Below are 19,295 nucleotides of genomic sequence, written 5' to 3'. Positions count from 1 at the left end.
ACAGTGATTTAATTTTGTGTCCTTAGTAGCTGTAATTACATCTTGCTATGCTTGGGAAGTGTGTTTTTCTAGGACAGATGATGGATCTACAACTTTGTTGCTGTTTAGAAAAAAAAATATTTGGGATAAGTCTCACTGTGAAAACTTACCTTTTAAATAAAAATATGGAGTTAATTTGAAATTAATCCTCATGTCTGGAATCATGTACAACTTATATTATTGAAAAGTTAGTACTGATTGATAAGGTAAAGAAAAAACACAAAACAATTTTGTATTATGAAGAATGCTGATATGTATCATGTATTGAATCTAGCATTCTTTAAAGCTATCATCATTATATTCTGGTTTCAAGGTTTAATTATAGCATGTAAATCATTGAGGGTGAGGTTTAAACTCAGGACTAGCACTTTACTACATGAGTCACATTACTGGTCTGCTTTCTACTGGTGATTTAGGAGACAGAATCTCAAGAACTAGTCTGCCCTGTCTGGTTTCAACTCTGTAAGTCTAAATCTGTCTATCTATCTACCTATTTGTATTTCTCGCTGTAAGGCTGTCTATCTTTGTGTCCTCTTTGTATAAATATCTCTGGACATATTTCAGGTACACAAGAACTCTCCCTTCTTACTTTTGTATCAATAACTAGGCAGAGATCACTTTTTTGCTCTTCCATTGTGAATAACCTTCTTTGTGGGAAATCAGATAATCACCGTAATTATATATTATATGTATATATATTTATATATATTTCATATTTACATTGTGTTAGATCATATATAGCTCTTTTTTTTAAATTTTTGCCAGTCCTGAGGCTTGAACTCAGGGCCTGTGCACTAGCCTGGGCTTTCTCAAGCCTAGAGCTCTTCCACTTGAACCACAGTACCACTTCTAACTTTGTCTATGTATGAGGTGTCAAGTAATTGACACTCCATTTTTGTGCATAGAAAGTAAAGCATTCTACCAGTAGGCCACCCTCTCGTCCCTGGATTGTATATTTATATATCAGTATTTCTTTATTTCTTTATTGTGAGAGTTCACACTTGCTCCAGGAGCTCATTGATCCTATCACACTATTCCTGTAAATTTTTTTTAATTTTCAGCTATTATGCTATATTTGACAGTAATTTTCTATTTGTGTGATTAATATTAAATATCATATAGAATAACAATGCACCAAAATTTATTTGCATTTAATAAAATTTTATTGAAATCTATAATATGTAGTTGGCTTCATAATCACAAGAAATGAATGTGTTTCATTTTAGTTTGTTTTGAATCCATGAATTTTATTCTATATAACTTAGTTTCATTTTATAATGCTACTTCTTGTAGATGAGTAAGTTTAAGTTGAATTGCAAAGAAAATAAACATTTATGAAAAGAAAATGGAGTTTTAAATATATTTTTGTAAATCTTTTCATAAAAACTTGAAATATCACCTTTGGTCATAAAGAAGAATGTTCAGCAAATCATTTTTATTAGAAATTATGTGTTATATCTACATAGTGTGTGTGTGTGTGTATGTGTATATGTGTGCTGACCATAGAGCTTGAGTACAGGGCCTATTTGCCTTTAATATTGCTCAAGGGTAACACTCTACCATTTGAGCTACAGCTCCATTTCTCATTTCTTTAGAGTTAATTGGAGTTGAGAGTCTCATAGTCTTTCCTTCTCAGGCTAGCTTTAAAAATAGATCCTTAGAACTCAGACTTCTCAATAGCAAGTAGGGTTACAGAGAAGAGCCACCAGCATCTGGCCTCAAACCACATTATTTCCAAATTATTTGTAAATACTTATTGACATAAAGTCATTGATGAGCTAGAATGACAGATATTTAAACAGAGTAAGCATATGCAATGTAAATGTTGTTTCTTAGTGCTAGCATTTAGCTCAGCAGAAGAATTTGCAAAGTCTCAGCAGAGCATTTGCCTGGCAAGTACAAGGCCCTAAGTTCAATCCTCAGCTCTGCAAGAAATAAATTAAATTAAAAAAGAAAATGTGATGTCCTTATTTTAGGGTATATGAGAATAAAAAGCAAATAAGAATGAATAAAAAACTATTTTATTTCCACAAAATTAGGATTTATATGATAACACTGAAGATCATTGCATAGTAAAAATATGAATTTATAAACTAAAAGCAATGCCCTTTGTCTTGCAAATATAAATGTTATCATCATCAGAGATAGAAATGTAGTGCATTGGCTGGAAATGGGACCTAGTGGTAGAGTGTTTGCCTAGCAAGGAACCCCTGAGTTTCATTCTTCTGTACAACATACATAGAAAAAGTCAGAAGGGTTGTTGTGGCTCAAGTAGTAAAGCCCTAGCCCTGAGAAAGCTAAAAGACAGTGCCCAGACTCAGAGTTCAAGTCCCAGAACTGGAAAAAAAAGTATTACATTCCAGTTGCTATCAGTAAGTTAATTTAGAGCCAATTTTAATGAATTCAACTGGAACACATAATGAAACAGACTATTAAAAAATGAGATAATTTTAGTAATGCTTTTCATGTAACAGTTACAGGTCACATCTTTTTGATTCTTAAATTTCCAAAACATAAGCTAAACAAATCATTATTTTTTGGCCATTTGCCGTATGATAGCAACTTATGCCATTTTTCCCACAAATGTCATAAATTTAACATTAATGAGATTTTCCAATTTATCAAGTCATTTTAACCAAGTGGTAGGAACTGAACCTGGACCCTTGCACATGCTAGACAAACACTATATCCTGTTGATGCATACACATTTTTTCCTAATTTATTAAAAAAATTTTTTTCATACACATAGCCATTTTACATATTTATCTATATTTACTTACCAAACAAAAAATAACCTAAAATCTACAAAGACATGTGCCTGTGATATTCCTTAACAAACACAATATAAAATGTAACTGCCTTCACAAATTCACATTCTTATAGTGAAGCTTAGTAAGGTGATTGAAGTAAACAAACTAACTAAAAAAAAACTACTGAGGTTAAAGATTTGGATGAATTTGAAAATAATACTTTATCTTTATTATTCATCAATATTTAAAATTGTTATAAGAAATTTTTCAAATAGTTCCTCACTCCAAATGATTAAAATTTTATAACTGTATAAAAGAACCTAAGGCTGAAGCATGACCTGAAGACAGTTGTTTGAAATTAACTTTAAAGGAAATATAGATTTAAGAACAAAACCTTACATTTCATAAGATCAGAAGAGACAAGATCAGCAGGAGTTGTAGGTGAGATTGGCCACTTGAGATTTTAGCATACCATTAGTGAGACTCCTTATAGCTTACCTTGTTGTAAGCATTACTTTCAAGACATGCATTTGTTTTCACTGAGCAAATTTGGAACTGACAAAATTCTGACATAAAGATTCTACTTTAAGAGATTTTTTGTTTTCCATTAAATGATGACCATATCTACTCTTCTAACATTTCCTTTCATCCATTGTCTGATGTAGCTATAATAATCCTCTCCCAATCAGCAGGCTGTCTTTTTACCTTGTTAGCTATGTCCTATGCCATGCAGAAATATTTTAATTTGATGCAGTTAAATTTATGAAGTCTTTTTTTCTTCCTGTGCATCAAGACCATTGCTCAAGGAGTTTCTACATGTTTCCAGGAGCCTTAATATTTTTTCCCTGATATTTCCAGTAGTTTCATGTATTCCCTTGAGGTATTCAATCCATTTTGAACTGATAAAAATACAAGGTGACACATAATGATTTAGTTTCATTTTTCTGAATGTGGCTATGTAGTTTTGCCAACATCATTTGCTGAAGAGACTCTTTCAACATATGTGCTTACCTCCTTTACCCAATATTAACTGGCTACATGTCTGTGCATTTCTTTGTGTTTTATCTAGCCCTCTGATCTTCAGCCATGTTTTTGTACCAATACTTAGCTGTTTCATCACTATGGATATGTCTGTAACTAGTTTTCAAATACAGTATTGCTATTCCTCCAGCACTATTCTGTCTGCTAAAGAACCCTTTTACAATTTGGGGTCTTTTGTTGTTACATATAAATTTTAGGATTACTTTTCTTTTTTTTTCTTTTTATTGTAATTAGTAAAAGGGTTACATGATATTTGCTAGATAGAAGGTGCATTAATTCACATACATTGATACCCTTTCACATGTCTTGGTACCCATTTCCCTCCCCCCCCCACACCCCCCACCCGTCTTGGTTTTCCCCCCTTCCCTATCAAATTTCAAATATCCAAATACAAATAAATTCAATATGTCAGATAACAAAGTGAGATACTATACCAATATGAGATAACTAAGGGACAGCAAAGGAGATGAGAGACAACATAGTACATTAAGGACAACAATCATTCATTATATGGCTTTTGTTTCAATATCCTGGAGGTCCTTTCAATTAGCTTTACATTATATGGCCTTATGTATCAAGATTTTGCTCTATTGCAGATCTCTGCTAGTAGAGCCCAAGGTTTCTACTGATTATGACAAATGAGGGAAACCAGGATTACTTTTCTTATCTCATTGAAGAATAATGTTGAGATTTTGATGTGTATTGTAATAAATTTGTAGATTATTTCCAGCAAGATTATCATTTTCACAAAGTAAGATTTTTCCAAGCTAGGTTCACAAAAGGTTTTCCATTTCCCAAAGTCTTTCAAAGACCTTCTAAATTTTTTATTAAAGAATTTGTTAGCATTGATTTGCACATGATATTTCAAATGACATATTTAACAAACAAGTATTCAAGAAGGGAATATCTATATACAATCACTAGTACTTAGATTTTTTAACATAATTAGGCTGAGAGTTTATATGTCATAGATATATATTAATCTATGTCATAAAACATTTTATCTATAGAGTCATAGATTTTATATTTATGTAGTTGTGTTTATAATTCCAATACCATGTCCATAACATTGGGTATGCAAATATTGAATCTTAGCTCTTGTACTGTTTGCGTCTAATAGCCACATATTAAGGACACCATGCATCTTTTGTTCCTTTGGTCTTGACTTGTCTCATTCAACCTGATTTTATTTAGAGTCATCCACTTCCCTGCAAATGCCATTATTTTATCTTGTCATTCACATCTTTTCACTCCTAAGGTGTTGTTGTTTTGTTTTGTTTGGGGAGGGGTTTACTGGAAATAATTTATTTCCTGATTTTTGTCTTGTCATATAGTTGGTGTAAAGGAAAGATATTATTTTTTAATGTACTTTATTTGGGGGGTGATGTATACAGAGGTTAGAGTTACATTTGGTAGGTAGTGGTGCAGTATTTCTTGAAAATTGATACCTCTTGCCATTTTTTCTTCCACTTTCCCGCCCAACAGCTCCTCCCAATCAGCTTGATTCACCTCTTTCCTTTCCTATTTTAAATACACAAATATATACAATATACCAGGTACCAAGTCAAATACAATAACAACATAAGGATAAACAGTGAGGACAAAAAAAGTGAAAAGGAATAACTTCACATAGTATATTTAGAACAGCAATCACAAAGATCAACCTCTTGTTTTCATAGCTGGGTCTTCAGTTCCATTCTACTGTTCCTTAGGCCTGTTTTATTTTATTTTATTATTATTATTTTTTTGGTCAGTACCAAGCTGTTTTTACTACAATAACTTTGTAGCTGAGTCTGAAGTTTGGTATTGATATTCCTTCTTTGCTGTTCTTTCTGCTAAGGATTGTTTTTGGTATGGGGTCTTTTATTATTCCACATGAATTTTTAGTTTTCTGCCTCTATTTCACTAAAGAATGATGTTAGGATATTAATAGGTATTGCATTGTATTTGTATACAGTTTTGGCAGGATTGCCATTTTCATGATGTTAATTCTTCCAATCCAGGAGCATGGGAGGCTTTTCCACTTCCTTAGTTCTGCTTAAATTTCTTTTTTCAATTTTTTTTAAGTTTTCATCATTCCTGCTTTTAGAACAAAAGTGTATAATGAAAAAGCTAAGAAGCTTGCATAATGGGAGAAGATTTGGGGCAAGCACTAGCCTAATATCCAGAATATACAAAGAACTTAAAATTTTAAACCCTCAAAAAGCAACAACCCAATTAATAAATGGGCTAATGAGCTAAAGGGATTCTTCTCAGAAGATAATTAAGACTGGACAATAGTCACATAAAAATTTTCAACATCTCTGGCCATGAAGGAAATTACAAAAACATTGAGATTTTACTTTAACCCTGTTAAAGTGGTCATTTTCAAGTAAAGAAACAAAATAGATGATGGCAAGGATGAAGTACAAAAGAAATACTAATGCACTGTTGGTAGGAATGTCCAACCCCTCTGGAGAGCAATATGAATTCTCCTCCAAAAGTGAGCTAACATATAGAACTAACTAAATAGAACTAAATAGAGTTAAATAGAACTAACATACGACAGAGTAATTCCATTCCTGGTCATTTTCCAAAAAAATATGAAACAGGATACAGTGATATCACTAACCCAAACATGCTTATTGCAGAACTGTTCATAGTATTCTAGGTGTGAAATCACCCTTCATGGCCCTCCAGATGAATAGATGGAGAAACTTGGTATATATACACAGTAGAATTTTATTCATCCATTACAAAGAATGATATTGGACCTTTTTTATGTAATTTTACTGTAATTAATAGAAGGGTTACATGATATTTGCCAGATAGATGGTGCATTAATTCCCATACATTGATACCCTTTCACATGTCTTGGTCCCCATTTCCCTCCCCCCATCCCACCCCTCATCTTGTTTTCCCCCCTTCCCTATCCAATTTCAAGTAACCAAATACAAATATATCCGATATATCATGTAACAAAGTGAGATACTGTAACAATATGAGATAACCAAGGGACAGCAAAAGAGATGAGAGATAACATAGTACATTAAGGACAACAATCATTCATTATATGGCTTGTGTTTCCATATCCTAGAGATCCTTTCATTTAGCATCTTACTATATGGCCTTTTGTATCAAGGTTTTGCTCTATTGCAAATCTCTGCTAGGAGAGCCCAAGGTTTCTACTGATTATGACAAATGAGGGAAACCATTGAGCCTAAGTTCCTTTGAGTCTGGCTTACTTCACTTAATGTGATCTTTTCTAAGTCTTTCCATTTCCTAACAAATGGGTCAATGTCATTCTTTCTGACAGCAGCATAGAATTCCATTGTGTACAAATACTACATCTTGTTGATCCACTCATCAACTGAGGGGCATCTAGGTTGGTTCCATATCTTTGCTATAGCCAGGATCAATAAAACTAATAACAACAGATGCTGGAGGGGATGTGGCCAGGAGGAATCACTACTACACTATTGGTGGGAGTGCAAACTCGTTCAACCACTATGGAATATGGAAGTTCCTCAAAAGACTAAACATAGTGCTCCCCTATGACCCAGCAATTCCACTACTTGGCATTTACCCAATCATCCAGAAACAAAGACATACCAACTCCACCAGCACAACAATGTTCATTGCAGCACTATTTACCATAGCAAAGATATTGGACCTTTTTTAAAGAAATGGTAGACTTGGAAGCAATGATGTTAAGTGCAATAAGTCATTCCCAGAAACACAAAAGGTGCTTGTTTCCCTTCGTATGGGATGCAATATTTTGTTTAAAATATCATAAGTAAATACGTTGGGTGGAGTGCAAGTGTGTAAAAATATATTAACTGAAACATTGTAGTTTCAAGAATTGTTTTCAGTAAATTCCCTAGGTGTGCAAAATTAAAGTTCTGCAAAATAAAACACCAGGAAATAGGTACTCAAAAGTGGTAGAATGGTGTCAAAGGGAAAGGAGTAGAAGAATGAAGAAAAGAGGGGAAAATTGTTTATTACATTCATATATGTACATCCTACAAAATTAAGAGGGAAAGGATGAGTAGGGGCCATATTGATGACAATGGTGAAGAGGTGATATTAATCGGATTATATAATATTTATGAGATGATTTGTTAAAAGGCAACTATTTTGTTCAACTAATAAAAGTAAGAAAATAGGAAAGGGAAAATCATAAAAGATACAGAAAAATGATTAAATTCAAATCTTGGCTTTGAATTCTTTTCTTGTTAAATATATAATGTGTTATTTTAATTACATTTTAAGTTAAAAATATATCCTTAGCTTAAAGAATATTCTTCTTTATGGACTGCTGATTTCCATAATTATGTTAAGACAATCACCATTTCTCAATAAGATAGAATATTCCTCATTTTATTTAAAATGATTACTAATAACAATAATTTTCTACAATTGTTATGTCTTCCATTTTTTAAAATTTATTCACAAAATGCTAACTCTCAGGCTGATGACTGTCAGTATTATAAGTTGCTACTACATTTTCTAAATGTTTCTATTTAGTGCATTGTGTATCTCAAGTCTTAACACCAACAAACAAACTTAGAAAATAACCCCCAAATCTACATACTATGGCTTTTCTATAGGCTAGTGTAATCCAGTGATAATATTAATATATATACCCAAATCATTAACGATTACAAAATATATCATAGTTGGTTTTCCATTTCAGGTTACATATTATAATATTACCTGCTAGAAGCTTAGATAAAAAAGAGGGAATCCTACTTTCAGGGTTTATGAGATAATTTCTTTTTAAAGAAGTAATTTTACTTAAAATCTTCCTATTTTTTCACATTTAAAAAATGTGGGTAATAGTAGCATCTTCCTTAAAGAACTGTACAGTAGTAAATTGGTCTTATCTAATGCTTCTCAGATATTAAACACATGATAAAGTAACTCGCACTTAACAATTCTCAAATCAACAACTTTGTGGAGTTAGCTAGCTAATCTATTCTTTTTTAGAGAAGAAAAAGTTTTGATTAAAATATTGTCCAATCTACAAGATTTATTAGTTAGTAGTGCATCATTATTCCTGCTCCTCTCAATGGTTTTAAACAATTTTGGGATAAGTTAGGTTATATTCCATTTAAAAATACTACATTTTTTTCGTGTAGATATTTTTAAAGTGTCCAGGAAACCTAAAATGACATTTAATCCTGGCATTCTAGTAAACCTCTTTTAAGAAGTACTACTAGTGTTTTAATATACCTAAAATGTTTTCAAAGTCATGTAATGAAACTGTGCTCTCATTGTCTTATAATTATCAGCTATTTTTCATTAGATACTTATATGTAGGGATAAAATGTAGTTTTATGCACATACATATACATACATATATATATTATATAACTGCTATGGGTCAGTCAAAAAGAAAAAGAAGATTTTTATAACTCATGAGTGAGATATAAAAATATAAAGATAAATCGTAGTCACTCTTTTTACTTGTAATTGTGAGAGAATTTGATGAATAGACCACTTTGTCATTTATACATATTAGAAATTATTCTAGACAATCAATTTCTATGTAACATAGAAATTGGTTCAAATAGAAATCTAGTACAAATATATACTAGATACTTCTCGTATTCCATTCATTACATCCTCATAGTCCAAGACCCATCCCATTAAGAGCGACTTATCGGTACACCACAACAGTGACTTGTTCATTGGGTTAACAATCATGAGACCTACTACATATTTTCCTGGCTCTTTAATGAGTATTCACTGTGTATAAAAGCTGTAAGACTTCTAGAGGTTAAGCTTCATTTCACTTATGGGAGACTGAGGAAGGAAGGCCATTAATGTGTCATAGTACAATGGGGATTGGTTTGACAGTGATTTGTACTCGTCATGCTATTTACTACTGAGCACTTTGTGATCCTGGAATAGAATCTGTAAATTGGCCATCAGATGATAACAGAACATTTGTCATACATGAAGAAGGAAACTCACTGCAGTAAAAAAAACTCCTTTAAAAGATAATTTATGTTTTTATAGATTGTGAAAACATTCATCAGGATGTATACTTAGAATTCTAACAGAAAAGTATTTCATAAAAATATTTTAATGCACATCATTTTGTAATATAATAACAAATAATTTAATCAATCATCTGTGAATATGATCTGTCAACCTTTCAGACGATTCAAATAAGTGTAACTGTTAAATTAGATATTATTTTAAATTCTCACATGATTATTTTACAATGTCTTGGAGAACTCATGAACCTAATTTTCCAACCTGTCTTTGGAAATTTGAAGGTAACCTACAAACTGATTATAACTGTCAGACCTCGTGGCATTTATTATACAGTATTCCTGTTAAGGTTCTTTATGAAACTATTAGCCTTTTCCGTTGACATTTGCTGTTGTGCATGAATGAGTGTGTTTATGCTGCTGAAAATTTTATATTCCTTTGAAGGCAGGTTAACTGTAACTCAGTTCAAATGAGTTTCTAACAAGCTATCTTCTGAATTGTTTTGGTTTATAATTAAAATTCTTTTCCCCCCTCTTGTTTTTCCTAGTACTTGAGTTTGAACTCAATTCAAACTGCTTGCCTGGCAGATGCTCTGCTCTTAAGCCAAATTTTCAGGGTATACGCATTATTTTCAAAATAGTACCTTGCTTTTTGGTTATTCCTATCTGTCCTGACCATGTTCCTGTCATTTACATTTTTTTTTATTGGCCATATGTGTGATGATGAGTATGCTCCATTATTCTTAGTGCTGTCTGTTGAGATGTTAAACTGCTTTTTCTTTTTATATTTATTGTTGTTGTTGGCTTTTGTTTTCCTAGACTGGCCTGAAACTGAATTCTTAAGTGTCAGCCTCCTGTTTTGGCTACCATCTACTGAGACAGATTCTTATAATATATATATATACATATATATATATTTTTTTAACCTTGGCTGACTTTGAATCATGATCTTCCTGATATCTTTTTCCTAAGCATCAAGAATTAAAGCTATAGGAAATAAGAGATTTATCCTTCTGGTTGGTGTTTTTAATGTACTGTGTGAATAGTGTAGTGTGTGAAGTTATTTAATTTTTTTCTTTTATTTCCCTTTTTCTCTTTTCCTCTGTTGTTGCTGTTTCTGATTTTGGTACCTAGTGTACTCTACAAATTAGGAAAGGATGAAGAGGAGAGAAAGTGGGAGAAAAACATGGGAAGGGGTAACAATGTTCAAGAAATAAGGTACTTACTATCTTACAAATATAAGGCATATCATTCTTGTAATAAAATAAAAGTTAAAAAAATAGTAACATGGTCTAACATAAGTAAAAGAACTCAGCAAGTACAATAGAAAAATAAGAATTAAACCTATGAAGCCGGGTGCAGTGGCTTACACCTGTAATCCTAGCTACTCATTGTACTATATAAGTACAATAGATTCATTTTAAAGTATATCTAAATAATGTAAGTTTTACCCTGTTAAAACCAAACTTAAGAAACGAAACAAATCATTATTAAGGCCTATGCAGTTTATAGCAAATGAAAATCATACTTTTTCCTCCATAAGCCATACTATTTTCATCCATAGTGTGAAATGAAAGAGCGCATATCAAGTGCCTCCGTGCAAGATGGAAGGATTTGTTTCATTGACTTGATAGAGGCTAGTCATGATTTTTAGTTTAATTTAATTTTATTGCAACAATGATTTACAAGCAGTTTCAAACACATAGTAAGGTAATGAGTACACTTCTTGTTTAGCAGTGTTACCCCTGCCTTGTTTCCTCCCACTTTGCTTCCCCTCTGCTTCCCTCCCTCCACCACCCTTGCAAGTTGTAAAGTCCATTTCCAACAGTGATTTGAGAGTATTAGTGTTGCATCGGTTCATCCTTTGTCTTTTGTCTCATCATTTTGTTATTTCCCTTAACATCCTCAAATCACATAAACATATATACAAGACACAGGGTAACAAAAACAGTGGAGCCAGGTTATGACTTTTCATTCTCTGGCTCTACCAGTTTTTTATTACATTAATTTTGTTTTCCTTCCTCCCTCCCTCTCTCCCTCCCTCCCTCCCTCCCTGCTTCCTTCCTTCCTTCCTTCCTTCCTTTCCTCCCTCCCTCCTTCCTTCTTCTGAAACAAGGAATCCTTATGTAACTCAAACTAGCTTCTCTTTTGACTCCTGAGTTTATAGGCATGTACCACCATTATCTTCTATTGTGTTTGTCTTTAAATATCAGTGTCTAGTAAAAATGTCTAATGAGAAACAAGAGAGAAACCTCAGATGATTTAGGGTTGTGTATTTCATTTAAAAATAAAATCCATAGACATGTCAATTCACATGGCAAGGAATACAGGATATTCAACCAGAAATGTCCAGAAATAGAGGAGAAAATATTTTAAATAGATATTAGAATATTGTTAAGATATTGAACAATGATAGTTGTTTTTCAAAAACTATTGTTGCTCTTTTTTTTTTTTTTGCCAGTCCTGGGCTTGAGCTCAGGGACTAAGCACTGTCCTTGAACTTTCTCAAGGCTAGAGCTCGACCACTTGAACCTCAGCACCACTTCCAGCTTTTTTTCTATGTATGTGGTACCAAGGAATTGAACCCGGATCTTCATGCATGCTAGGCAAGCACTCTACCACTAGGCCAAACTCCCGGCCCCTGTTGCTCTTTCTTCATTGGGATGCTACTGCTACACACACACACACACACACACACACACACACACACACACACACACACAAGGGTATCTTCCTCTGTAGTGTTGAAGGAAGTATTTAGAAATTATTAAAGCTTGCTTTCATTTAAAATCACATTGTCATTAGAGAACAAATAAAAGTATGACTTTGAAGAGTCAAGAATTATCTGCACCAGAAAAGGGAAAAAAGATTTTCCACTTTTTTAAAGTGTTTTCTGTCACTTTACATAGTTTATACAGATATTTGAATAATAAATTATTTTTATCCACTTGACTATATTATATAGATCTTATTTTTATCTGATATAATTTCCTTTTTATCAATTATTATGAAGTAAGTGAACAGTTGTATAATTACAAGTCCTGCTAGTAGGGATTCAAAGGTGCCCTAGTGATTTGCTCAAATTCTCTCTGCCTTGTCCCATTGAGATGCCATATATCTCCTCTAAAAACAATATTGTAACATTTCATTACTGCCAAAGAAATCTACCACAGAGTAAATTAATATTTATAAGAAGCAAAGCATCTTTTTTCAGTTCTATATATTGACATGTACTAGTGGCATTCATAAGCAGAAGTTGATTACTTGTCATTTAAATTCCTGTGCTACCTGTGTATAGATATTAAGGGGAAAGGAATTATTACCTACTTTACTGAATACTCATTAGCTACCTGATGTTCAGAGTTATATAAGTCTCAAAATGTAGATGAGCAATTCTCAAAGGGTGAGAAACTTTCAACACAACATACTCTTATTCTGGAATGTTATTTTTTGGATAAAAAAGACAGACCTGAAGATGTGAATACATTTTATTTTAAAGCTTCAAACATATAAATATATATATATAAACACCTGTTCAAATATGAAAAATTATTTATGCATTGTTGTTAATACTGAACCAAATTATTCTCTATGAGGAAACAGAACAGAGTGAGGGACAATTATTTAAGATATATTATAATGATGGATCAACTTTTTTTCCCAGGAATTTTTTTTTTTGTTCTGGTAATTGAGCCCAGTTAAATAGATAAGCGAATGCTTTATCTATTGATTCTTTTCATTTAATTTTGTTACTAAATGAAATCTTAGTAACTTTGTGCCTGGGCTAGTATCAAACTTGCAGTCTTCTTTTTTGTCTTTTTAAGTGGCTGGGATGGTATCTATGTATCATTATACCTTGCTTATTCTCAAGTTTTTTCTACTGTAAGTCTATGTATCTGTGTATCTGCGTCATGTCTGCCTGTCTGTCTGTTCTATCTACTTGTTTGCCAGACATTTTAAATAAAACTGGTTGAGGATTGAGGCTAGCTTCCTCACCTTATATGATTAAATGGTAAAGAACATTATACTTAACATTTGTTTTCTGTAAAATGGGGTTAAATTCACCATCTGTAGCATGATACCACTATCAATTTCAAAGTTAGCTCTTGTTAACTCACCTATGAATGTCTACTGTTGTACAGACATATAATTAAATTCAAAGTAATAAATGTGAGTAAAAATCATCTCAAGTGTCTTCTTTTGGAAACGGATTGAATGGCATGAAAAGAGCAAATGAAGAATGTCAGTGCAAATAAATACAGAATTACAAATGATAAATGATTCTAAGCTATAAGGAAGTCCCAATGAGTAAAAAGAATGGAAATGTCTCTTGGATAACATGACTAATATAGTCTCAATGAAATATACTTTCTCACAAAACTGTAGGTCAATCCCTACAGAAAAATAATATAACAGAAAACCTGTATACAGAACATATATATGTTATTTGCATCAGACAATAAATGAAAATATTCAAAGTTTTGAGTGTTCAGACAGTTATGAAATAGAAAAATATTTGTCAGACTTCAGTGTTTATGTGTATGATATGCATAAATATAGAGGGAACAAAAAGAAAAAAAAGAGATATTGAGATCAGATTAAAATACTGACTGCTGATGTACCAATAGTATCCTCTTATGGCATTTTTGAAAGCCTTTAGTATAATCATTTTAAAGTATTGAATTATATTAGTTGGACTATTAATCTAGGGTTAATCTTGGTTTCAAATGAAAAATAAGGTGGTTAAATTTAATATATATATAAACCAAGACGGGTGGGGGGTGTGGGGGGGGAGGGAAATGGGTACCAAGACATGTGAAAGGGTATCAATGTATGTGAATTAACGCACCTTCTATCTGGCAAATATCATGTAACCCTTTTACTAATTACAATAAAAAATAAAAAAATTTAAAAAAAATTTAAAAAAAAAAAGAAAAACTACAGAGAAACGGAAGCAAATCTGCATTAACTTAGACAGAATGTAAGATGTTATAATCTGCTAAATCCACAAGCCATTTTTATCTGACTTATGAACCTGTTCCCAAAGCTGAATCTGTTTTTCTGTTTTTAATTCTTGGACACCCTTAGATTCATAAAATGCAATGTAAGAAATAAAAAGCAAATCACCAGAAAAAAAATTTAATATATATAAATATTCTACTTATCAAAATAATTATTTAGCAATTATTTAAGAATTAATAGGAGTATCTCAGGATTAAAAAAAACATTGGAGTAGAATATGCACTGACAGATTTTATAAGGGAAATGTTACAATAGAAAGGAAAACTTCTTGGAAATATGGTCAATTTCTTGTAACTAATGACTTTTTTTTTCTTTTCACCTAAATGAGGTGTAATGCAGCCAAATGTCTACCTTATAATATTGAATGTAAACTGCAAAGCTATGGTCAGATAAATAACAATAATTTATATAAACTGAGGTGAAGTAAATTATTAATTTTTTGTTTCCAGATAAGTTTAGATTTAAGTAGATTTTTTATAAACCTTATTTTAAGGTTCAGTTTAATTTTTTCTATGGTAGCATATATTTGAATTTAGACTAGTAAGTTAACATACATTTTATATTTTACTTTTAGTTAAATCTATATAGTAATTCTATCTTCAAAACATTGTAACCACTTTTAAGTATCAAGAGCATGATACATATTTTCCATATAGATCACATTTTGTGTCATTAAGACCCTTAATTTTCTCCTGAGAATGGTTAATGATATGATGGTTTTGTTTCCTCTCTGATTTTTTAAGATGATCATTCAATGTCATCTTCCTTTTCATTATAAAACTACTCTGGCAAGCTTGGATTTTCCACTAATGATTGCTGGTATATGGAAGGATAGACTGTTAAGTTTGCATGGAAACTGTACTTCTCAAGGCTGGGTTACTAAGTGACTCTGAATTCCGTGCCTACTGGCTGACACTGTTTCTTGTGTCTCTCACTCACTGTTAGTCGGACAAGTAGATGCAGAAGTGGAAATAAAAATCATCATTAAGAAAAGTGCACTGGCACTGTCTGTGTCTGAACTGGGTGGACTGCAAGAAGAAAGGCTTATTCTATGCAGATTTTTTTAATAGTTCCTTAATATTACTGGAAAAAAATGAACAAAGTAGCAAAATGGCTAAAACTTTGTCCCTTCAAAGCTGAGCTTAGTCTGCCTTAATCAAAATTAATTATTTTATATTACTCATTTGTACTTGATTTTTTAAAGGAATATAAAACTATTTATTGACCACTGTTCACCATTATTTACAATAAAGTAAACAATATACAGTTGGGTAACATTCTGATTACTACAAAGTTGTTTTTCTGGCTTTTGTGGAACCGGTAACCCAATACTGAAAAAAATTGAGCCTACATGTTAGGAATGAGCATGCAGGTCAACAATTATAAAATTTTGTCCACTCATTTAGGCCAGCAGGTCCTAAATAGTTGAAATCTCTAACCAGTTGATTTTACATTTCCATGAGCAGTCTTAGATAGCTCATGATCTATGAGCTTTTAGTATACAGATTCTAATACTCTGTAAAGGAATGCTCATTACACAAACTTTTAATGAAAGGAAGTCAAAATTTATCTTAGTTGTTTCATCTGGGTGAGGGAAGCTGTTGATAGACACTTTTCCATTCAAGACATTTTGCAAACGTATTGCATTTGCTATCTATGGCAGAGGCTGGAGGACCTAAAGTTGAGGCTAGCCTGGCTACCTACTAAGTTCAAGGCCAGCCTGAGCTGCCTAGTGACCCTGTCTTAAACAACAACAAAATAAAACAAGGGCCAGGGATGTAACAAAGTGATACATCATTTGCCTACATATGCAAGGCTCTGGATCTGATGCCCAACACCTCTAAACAAGCAAAATCTCTGAAACAAAAAAACTACCCATGTTAAGTATTTTGTTTACACACACACAAACACACAAAAAAATTCAGGATGGTCCTTCAACATAGCAGTTAAAGACAAGTTGTTCTGATTAAGTAGTTGCCAGAAAAAGTTGCCTTATTTAAAAAAAAAATCTGGTCCTGAATACAGAGGAAATATACCATGGTATTAAAGGAAGCAACTACAGAAATCCTTAATTATATTTGCTCAAAGTAACCAGTGCTATTGAGGGGAAAAAAAAAACAAACTCAACAACTCCCAATACTACTTTCAAAACCAACATATCAAACTTGATTTTCATTAGAATGTAGTTGTTTCACACCATTAATTCAAAAACCAAGACTCAGATTTTACATATATGTATAAATATTTATAAAAAAAACAATGCAAACAATTATTGAGCTTCATCTTCTGGACAAGAATGACAAGTTAGTCTCTCTTCATAAAAAGCAATTACAATCTGAGGCACTTCATATTTGCCTCTTTTGCCAGCACCAAGTCAGCTTCATTTGAATCTTTCCATTTCATGAGAAACATCAATTCTCCACTGCTGTCTGTGGCACCAATTATTCGTTCAGGATCTAGACCTCTAGCAAAGCCCCTTGGTTAGTCAGCAGTATCTCTTTTTTTCTTTGATTTGCTGTCATCAGATTCACTGTTTGATAAAGATTTTCTTTTTGTACCGTCCTTTCCTTTATCAGCTTTTTGAGAATTAAGAAATGCTTCAATTCATTCTGGACAATCTAAATTTTCTTCAGGTTCCCAAGTATTATCAGCATCTGTAAATCCCTTCCTCTTCAGGAAATATTCTACCTTCCCATTCACTACACGCCGGTCCAATACTTTTTCCACAACAAATTCTTCAGGCTCTGCTTCTTCAACATTTTTACTCTTTCCATTTTGTTTCTTTCCCATTTGTTGCAATGTAGTTTTGTTAGAGGCCATTTTTAATTGTAGACTTGATGAGCTATTACTCAGATGCTCCCGGTCGCGATCGTGCAGCAGCAGCGTCTCCCTTGTACTTGATTTCTTGATGTAGAATAAAACTTTCCTTTGTTTTGTTTTTGCTTTTATAAATTATTAGTAAATGGGATTGGTTAGGACTCTATAATATAATCTACTGACCTACAAATTAAGGAATACTTTAATGATTTTCTCTTAATTTTCTTCATTTTTTTCTATCCTGAAGTTCAACTGGGAAAAATTGGTTGCAATTGTACTCTTGCCTGTTTCCTCCTAGTACTATCTTAAATAGTACTTTTTAGAGAGTCCATGATAATTCAATATTTTTTTCCATAAAGATTTATGTCTATAGATAAAATCCCCTGGTGATTTAACTTAAAAAATCAAAGTAGCTATATTTGTTATATTAAACATAAAGGACAACAATAATATAAAAGAATAATTAACGTAATTGCACAGATTCATGCTCAGAAGATTTTCTTTGCATTAGGTGTTACATACTTTGATGGGATTTTTGAATTATTAAATAAAGTAGATAATTACAATGTAAATTGAATAATTACTAAAGATATTCAAAGTGATATGTAATCATATTTCTGGAAAACATTAATTAGACCATAATCTTTAGTCTTCAATGTCCAAATACCTACTTTCCTTCATCTTTTCTTACATCATCTCTGTTTTCAACATTTTCAGTCAGTCATATAATATATGCTTTTCCTGTTCTTTGCCTCTAATGTTATAATGACAGACAGAGAAATGAAAAACATAGAAATGAAAAATTAAAGAATAACTAGAGCACAATTGCCTAAATCACGAGATGAATCTCAGTGCTTTGTCATAGGAGGCAAGTGCTCTACCACTGAGCTCCATACTCAGTTCTGAATTTTACTGATGCATTTTAATTAACAAATACATGCAAACACATATACTTAATACATATGTATAAACATATAAAAATAAAACAATAAAATATTATAGATAACAACCATATATTGTGAACTTTATAAGTCAATGCAGAAAAAGCATTATATATTTGTTGAGCAAAACCTAGGCAGAACTGACAGCTTTATGTAGTTCACTGAAAACTCTTAGACAACAAAATAAAAGGGAAACAAAAAAGAAAAACATCTTTAGTGATTGTTTTCATTTCTTTTGTTCAATATAAAAGTAACCCTAACTTACATTGCAAGTTGTAGTTATGACTGAATGACTGTGATCTTTTGCTGTGTCCATAAAAGCCTTCAACTAAAGTACTACTAGTATTTTTAGGTCCATTTGTGTTTTCCTACTACCCTACTGCACACACACACACACATATACATACACACACACACTCTCTCTCACACACACAAAGGAGCCAAAACATTAAGGGAAAAAAAAAAAGCAGAACCAGTACAACTTAAATTATAAAGTGGCCAAGTGCTTTCTTTGGTGTAAAAGAAACTCTGTAGAAATGTTTTTACTAGTAGCTACAAATAGTTTGGCCAACTTTGCCAAGAGGAAAATAAGACACTTAGTTCGATTGGGTAAATCTTCTTTAGTGTTCAAAATAAACTATCCAGGCTATGTTCCTATTTGTTCGGTTTCTTCCTCTGACACCTCGTTCAGAAAGCAATGCACT

At 32.3% G+C, this 19,295-nt stretch overlaps 1 long non-coding RNA gene and 1 pseudogene across 4 annotated transcripts in view; one reads left to right on the top strand and one right to left on the bottom strand.

Annotated features, from left to right (window-relative positions):
* The window catches only part of LOC150056880 (uncharacterized), a 474,030-nt gene that overhangs the window by 376,892 nt on the left and 77,843 nt on the right, over positions 1-19,295 (top strand). The window lies entirely within an intron of this gene.
* LOC150056881 (chromobox protein homolog 3 pseudogene) lies at positions 17,103-17,717 on the bottom strand (annotated as a pseudogene).

This window comes from Megascapheus bottae, chromosome 11 (assembly GCF_031878675.1).
Source record: "Megascapheus bottae isolate mThoBot1 chromosome 11, mThoBot2.hap1, whole genome shotgun sequence".
Classification (NCBI taxonomy): Eukaryota; Metazoa; Chordata; class Mammalia; order Rodentia; family Geomyidae; genus Megascapheus; species Megascapheus bottae.
The sequence above is the reverse complement of the archived record's forward strand: the minus strand, read 5'-3'. Positions and strand labels throughout refer to the sequence as shown.